General features: G+C 35.3%; 1 protein-coding gene across 1 annotated transcript in view; it reads right to left on the reverse strand.

Moving 5' to 3' along the window:
- Positions 1 to 8,070, reverse strand: part of Stxbp4 (syntaxin binding protein 4) — a 202,920-nt gene that overhangs the window by 114,801 nt on the left and 80,049 nt on the right. The gene's annotated exons all lie outside the window — the stretch shown is intronic.

Raw genomic sequence — 8,070 nt, forward strand, 5'->3', positions numbered from 1 at the left:
CCCTGGTTCCGCAAAAAAAAAAAAAAAAAAAAAAAAAAAAGAGAGAGAGAAACAGTATTAAAAACTCATGCTCAGCTCTCTTCTCTTGCTCGGTTGTTTTGCTGTCTTCAGCTGCCATGAACTGCTCTTCAGTGCCTGCCTGCCCTAGCACCGTGCCTTGGAGCCAGACAACTATGAACTGAAACCTTTACAAACTATGGGTTAAAACAAACTTTTCCTCCTCTAAAAAACAAAGCAAAACAAACCTCAGTCATAAGCAGAGACTCAGGGAAGTTATATAACCTACCGAAGGCCACATGTCCATAGGACTGTTGAATCTGAATCCAGCTATGCTTGAGTCATAGTAATGTCTTACTTTCAGCATTTTATCCTACCTTTAAAAGACAAAACGTAGCTGAGGAATATTTCATTGTATAAAACTACATCTTTTCCAGCCATTCCTCAGGTAATGGGCATTTTGGTTGTTTCCAAGACTTGGCTATGACAAGTCACGCCACTATAAACAAGGGTGCACATATATCAGCGTGGTAAGATGTTTTCAGTTCTTTTGGGAAAATCCCCAGAAGGAGAATAGCTGGGTTGAATGGGATTCCCAGTCCTAATGTTTTAGGTGTCTCCACACTGGTTTCCACAGTGACTGTACCAGTCTACAACCCACCAATAGTGGAGAAGGGTACCTTTTACCCATAACCTCTTTAGCATTTGTTATTAGTTGATTTCTTTATCATAGCCATTCTTTCTGGGGTGAGACAGTCTCTCAGTGTTGTGTTAGTTTGCATTTCTCAAATGACTAGTGATATGTTACATGGTTTTCATGTATTTATTTGCCATTTGTATTCTTTTTTTAAAAAAATGTATTTAGTACAGGGCTTAGAGGGTCTATAGGGTCTCACTATGTAGATGGGACTCGTAGTGATCCTCCTGTTTTCAGCCTCCCAAGCACTAGGGTTACAGGCATGCGCCATCACGCTCAGTCTCAACTACTGTCTCAGCATGCCCCAGGGGCGGGGCCGGCACAGCACTCCAGGGATAGAACCCTGGCAGCTGCGCTCTGCCTAAGCAGGCGTTTGGTCCACTGAGCTACGTGGCCAGCTCTCACATTTGTATTTCTTCCTCCGTGTGTATTCATCTTAGATGAATCCATTTTTGATTGCGTCTTTATATTTTGGGGGCCTGATTTTTCTTTTCAGTTCTTTATATAGTCTAGACAGAAGTCCTTTGTCTGAGTAACTGTTGGTTAAGATTTTTTCCCAATTTGTGGGTTGACTTTTCACCTTGTTGGTGATTTCTTTTGACATGCAGAAACTTCTCAAATGTGGTATTTTTATATAATGGAATATTACTCAGCTATAAAGAAAGACAAACTTGAGGACTTTATAGGTAAGTGGATGCAATACATCAGACCCACATGTGTAAATATCTTATTGTCTTCCTAGTGTAAGAACCTAAACAATAAATAAAACCCAAAAGGTATAACAGATATAGTAAAACAGAAACTGAATATAAGGATTAAACAATGAAGATAAGGGAAAGGAGAAAAGATAGGAAAAAAGAGGAAAAATCATGCAAATAATATATATCTATATTATATAATATAGATATATATTATATCAGCCATCATATATATATGATGGCTGAAAACAGGAGGATCACTATGAGTCCCATCTGCATAGTGAGCCAATTATCTCATATATATATGAATGATGGCTGAGATAATTGCACTAATAATTTCTATCGGTTTTTTGAAAATGGCAGTTAATGTTTAGAATTTTCACTTTGACCAAATCTGTCTGCTGATATCTGCAATCTAAGCAAGTACATCGAGGACAGCAATGTGTAACACAAAAACCATGGTTTACTATCTCTCATCTTGGTTTTCTAAATGTGCACCATTTACAATGTCTTATCAATTATTATTATACTCTCTTTAAAATAAATTGCAAAAAAAGTAAAAAAGACAAGAAAAACATTAAGGTTTATTGAAAGCAAGTGTTAATATTCGATTATTTGTCCAATCTTGCTTAACCGTATGTGTTAATCTGAGCAACAGATTTGATGATAAAAATATGTATCAGTCATTATTACTTTGATATGCTTGTTTTGAAAATCTGTAACATATGTATTGTTGTATGTTACCCTGCTTCTGTCTTTGTATCTGCTATTTGTCTCTGCTTTTGTTTTTACTCTTCAAAATAAAATAAATTAAAAATAAATGCATATTGAGATATAAAAAAAAAGACAAAATAAAAATACCCTGTATACTTGCTATATTTCAGCAAGAGGTTAGGGAGGGAAAAACCCCTTGCTCTCTTAAAATGTAACCTGCTTGGTGGGCATAGTGGTGCATCCTTGTAATTCCAGCACTCAGGAGGCTGAGGCAGGAAGACTGCTGTATGTTGGAGGCCAGCATAGGCTACATACTGAGTTCAAGATCAGCCTGAATTGCATAGTAAGATCCTGTCTCAAAAAAAGTTAGAATGAGGGCCAGCCAAATAGCTCAGCGGATTAAAGCACCTGCAATCAGGTGCAGAGGCCGGGAGTTCAATCCTCAGCCCTTCCATGCTAGCCCCGCCCCTTGGGGGCCTGCTGAGATGGCAATTGAGACTGAGCGTGGTGGCACGCACCTGTAATCCCAGCTCTTGGGAGGCTGTAAACAGGAGAATCACTATGAGTAGGACCTAGTAGTGAGACCCTGAACACTCTGTAGACCCTTCCCTAAAATACAGAAAAAAAAAAGTTAGAATGGAACTCACTGCTGAGTCAAAGATAGTCTTTTAGAACATCAGTATAATTTAATATAGTAGTTATACTATAATCTATTTTTTGTCTTTATTTGATGCAGAAATGTCTTAGCTGTGTAGTGGAATTTTCTGCTCTAACTGCCATAGCAAATATTAAACTACAGCTCTTTTAATTTTCTTAGAGATGCTACGAAGCACTTGCTTTCATTTGAGTTTAAATACATTTGATGTACCAAGAGAGTTAGGTGAATGAACGTGTTCTTTATTTTTTAGGTTTGATATTTCTATATACATTGTTAAAAATTTTATGAAGAAATGAAAATTTTATAATAAGAGAATAACAATAGTTAATACACTGTATGGTTATCTGCAAAGCAGTTACTCGGAGTTTACGAGTAAGACACAGAAAACAAATATTCTATCTTACAAAAAAGAAACTGACATTAGCACAAAACTGTCTTCTCAATGAACTAAGAGAAAGTGGTAGCATAAGTGAAAAAATTAGCATACATTTAAGTTTTTAGAAATGGAGTAGGCAATCTGGAGAATTATTTGAACTCTCCCTATTTCCTATTTAAGTCTTCTATTTTGCTCTTTATTTATAAACATATAGAGTTCCTGATAGGACAGAAATATTACAATGCTTACACTTGGCTATCTGATGTATCTCAGTTAACATTATGTTCTCCAGTTGTATGCATTTACCTACAAACACCTCAAATTTATCCTTCCTTATGGAAGAGTAGTAAAGAGTACATTTTCCTTATCCATTCACCTGTTGGTGGATATATGTACTGCTTCCAAGATCTAGGTATAATAAATTGTGCTACTACAAACACAGGTTTGCATGTATCACTTTAATATGATAACTTTAATTCTTTGGGGAAGATAATTGAATTTGGGAAAGCTGGGGCAGATGAAATTACTTTAGTTTTTTGAAGAATCCCCACACTGATATCCAAGGTGACTGTACCACTTTATGTTCCCATCAAAAATATAGAAGAATGTTTTCCCCACATCCTCACCAGCATTTGTTAATTTTTTTAAAAATGTATTTGGTACAGTGTCTCACTACAACTCGGGTTCATAGTGTTCCTCTGGTTTTCGGCCTCCCCAGTGCTGGGATTACAGGTGTGCACCACCACACCAGGTCTCAGTGGCTGGCTCAGCATGCCTGGGAGTGCAGCCGGCATGGCATGTGGAGTTGGGGATCAAACCCATCTCTGTGCTTGCCTAAGCAGGCATTTAGTCCACTATCTTCCTGGCCCTAGATTTTTTTTTTTTTTAAATAATAGCCCTGCTTTCTGGGATAAAATGACATTTCAGCATCGCATAAGTTGAATTTCTCTAATGGCCAACAATGTTGAGTATTTTTTCATATATTTATTGACTTGTTTTCTTCTGAGAAGTGTCTATGATTGTCCATTTTTTTATTGGGCCTTTTTATTTGGGGAAATTTTTTGAGATTTTTATCCATTTTAGATGTTAGTCCTCTGAGGAGTAGCTGGCAAAGTTTTTTTCTCACTCTGTAGGCTTTTTCTTCACTCTTTTGGTTATTTCCTTTGCTATGAAGAAGCTTTTTAATTTAATAAGATCCCATGTATTGACTCTTGGAATTATTTCTTGACCACTGGGGTTTTGTTCAAAAAGTCATTGCTTATGCCTTTTTCATTAAGAGCTGTATTGGTTGTATCTTCCAGCAGATTCAGTGTTTTCTGTTTTAATATTTAAATCTTTGATCTATTTTGATATTAATTTAGTTCATGGTAAACCATATAGTTTTAGGCTTAATCTGTGAACATCCAATTTTCCTAGAAGCATTTGTTAAACAGGCTAGCATTTCTTCAGTATATGTTTTGGCCCTTTTTGTCAATGATCAAATAGATGCATGTGTCTATGTTTCGTTCTGTTTCCTCTGTTCTGTTTCATTGATTCACATCCCTGTTTTTGTGCGAGTACTATGCTGTTTCAATCACCGTAACTTTATAGCATAACTTCGAAGTCTGGGATTATCAAGGCTTTGCTTCTATTTTCCAGGATTACTTTTGGTATTCTGAGATAATTCTTTTTCCATATGAATTTTAAGACTCTTTTCTCTATATTTGTGAGAAATGGCCATTGTTGTTTTGGTTGGTGATTACATTAAATCTATGTATTAGTTAGGGAAGTACAGTCATTTTGTTTATATTCATCCTACATAACCAAGACTAGAAGATATCTTTTTATTTTCTGATTTCCCTCTAAATTTTCTTTTTCAGAGCAGTGTAAGTTTGGTTGTAGAAGTGTTTCACTTCCTCGGTTAGGTTATTCCTAAGTACATTAAAATTTAGATTGTAACTTATTCTGGAAGTGTTTCACAACACAAGCAAATGTTTCTAATATGATTTAACTTGCTAAAAAAGTGATGTCTTACAATATGAGTACTATGTGATGCCAATGTCACATGTTCAAAACCAAGCCAATGGTTCTTCTCTCTCTTACTGTAGGACTGTGGGTGAAGTCAATAATAAGAGTTTAGAGAGAAGTTCTTGTCTGCAGAAGTGAAAAAGGCAGAGCAATTACTTACAATCAAATAAGATTAGAGAAATGTGGGAAACAGTGTAAAATTTTGCAGAAAAGTATCACCCAAATAAAGCTATAGCAGTAGGAGTGATGAATATGTTTAATGACAACACAATGTCACACTTCTATGAAATTTTCAAAAGGAGGCAAAAGTAAGTAACACTGGGTAGATTTCTTGTTAAATTTGCACCAAAAGGAAAAAAGATTCCATTGATCTGATAACAGTGATTCTATTAGTGACGGTGAAAGTACCTCTGTACAATAACCCTCTTCTCTCATCTTCCTCACACCAGCCACATCAGATTTCAAAGATAAGTAGAGGCTATTATTCTATTTTGTATTTTCTTTATTATTGTGTATCAGCACAGTATTGTAACTTTATATGAACATTTTGGGGTTGTGGAACAAATCATCGGAGTTTCCACTATCTCTTATGGGGAAATTTGCTTTGATATACAAGTGCTTTGAATTACAAGCATGGTTCTAACACAAATTATGCTTGTAAACCAAGGTTTTACTCTACTTAATTTTCTTTGATGGTACTGTGAATTGTTTTGTCTTTGTAATTTTTTTATTTAATACATTTGCTATTAGTACACAGGCCTGCTAATGATTTCTGTATTTATATTTTGCTACATTACTGAATTCAGTTATTGATTCTTGAAGCAATTGGGTGAAGTTTTTTGGGACTTGTAAATAAATAATCATCTCACCTGCAAATGATACTTTCACCTTTTTAAAACATCTCTTTTATGTCTTTCTCTTGATTGCTTTGGCTAGGTATTTGAAGGACTATGTTGAACAGAAGTGGAAATAATGGACATCTTTATCGTGTTCCTGATTTTAGAAGGGAAGCTTTCAGTTTTTCATTTAATATGATGTTGGCAATAGTCTGGCCATAAATGGCTTTTCTTTTTTGTCTTTTGTTTGAGACAGGTTCTTACTATGTTGCTCAGGCTGGCTTTGAGTTCATTTTGTGGCCCTGGCTGCTCTCAAACTCAAAACAATGCTACTGTCTCAGCCTCCCGAGTGCTGGGAATACAATGGCATGACATCATCCCTGGTCATAAATGGCTTTTATCAGATTGAGGTAAAGTCCTTCTATACCTATTTTATTGAGGGTTTTTAAAAATCATGAATGGATGCTGGACTTTGTCAAATATTTTTTCTGTGTCTATTGAAATGATCATGGGCTGGGGAGATAGCTCAGTACAATAAGAGCTTGCCTGGCAAGCTCAGGGTCCTGAGTTCAATCCCCGGTACTGGAAAAAAAAAAGTGATCATGTATCTAATTTTCATCACTGCTTGGTGTGATGAATAATAACATTTATAGACTTGCATTATGTTGAACCATTTTTGCATCCCTGGGATGAAGCATACTTGGTCATAGTGTATGATGTTTTTGATCATTTGCTGCATTCTGCTTGTCAGTATCATGCTGAGGATTTCTGAATCTATATTCATTAACGAAATTGGCTTGTAGTTCCCTTTTTTAGTTGGACCTTTATCTGGTTTAGACTAGATCAGGATAAAGTTAGCTTCTAAGAATGATTTTGAAAGTACTCCTTTCCTGTTGATTTCATTAAAGAGTTTAAGGGATATCGCCTGTTGATTTCATTAAAGAGTTTAAGGGATATCAGTATTAGATTTTCCCTGAAGTTCTTATAGACTGGCTCTGAATCCATCAGATCTTGTGCTTTATTGGTAGTGTTTTGATTAGTGTTTCAATTTCATTGCCTGCTATTGAGTTCTTCAAAATTTTCTAAGTCTTCTTGGTTCAGCTTTGATAATTTGCATGTACCTAGGAATCTATCTCTTTGTGAGTGCTCTAATGTTTAGCATATAGTTACCAATACTTTCCTAAATTTTGGTAGTGTCTGTTGTGATTTCACCTTTTTCATTTCTAATTGCACTGATTTGTGTTTTTCCTTTTTTGATGGGGTAAGACTGGCTAAGGGTTTATTTTATTTTTTCTTTCGAAGAACCATCTCTTATAGTCATTGATTCTTGGTACTATTTTTCTGTTTCATTGATTTCTGCTCTGTTCTTTATAATTTTCTTTTTTGTACAAGCTGTGAACCAGGACTGTACTTGTTTTTCTTGCACCTTGAGATATATCACCATGTTATTTGTTTAGGCTTATTCTGTTTTTCTGAGGTGGGCATTCATAGCTATACATTTTCCTCATAGGACCACTTCTGGTATGTTGCACCGGTATACTGCTGGATTTTGTTTGTAATTCTAGGAATTGTTCTATTTTGCCTTAATGTCCCATTTGATTAGTCAAAAGTGTATTAATTTCCATGCATTTGCAAAAATTCTCTGGTTTCTTTTGCTGTTGATTTTTAAAAGGTGAAAGACTTACAGGATTTGAAGAAAATCAGAGTGTCACTATGTATTCTTAGCTTTATTGCACAGTGATTTGATGATATTCTTGGAAAAAATTCTATTTTTTGCATTTACTTTGGCATCTTTCATTAGATATATGGTTATTTTGGAGAAAGTACTGTGCACTGTAATAAATGTTTAAAGGTTTGGTTCAATTCTGATATTTGTATGATTTCCTATTTAGTTTGTCTATTTGTGATAGTGCAGTATTTAGGGCTCTCAGTAGAACGGTATTGATGTTTATTTGACTTTTTATGTTTACTAGTGTTTGTTTTATGAAGTTGGGCACATCATGGTTGGGTGTATATATGTTCATAATTGTTATCTCTTCCTGCTGAATGGTTCTGTTAAACAATATGCAATGTTTTTGCCTCTTTTG

The sequence above is a fragment of the Octodon degus genome, unplaced genomic scaffold, assembly GCF_000260255.1.
Source record: "Octodon degus isolate 3935 unplaced genomic scaffold, OctDeg1.0 scaffold00222, whole genome shotgun sequence".
In the NCBI taxonomy this organism is placed as follows: Eukaryota; Metazoa; Chordata; class Mammalia; order Rodentia; family Octodontidae; genus Octodon; species Octodon degus.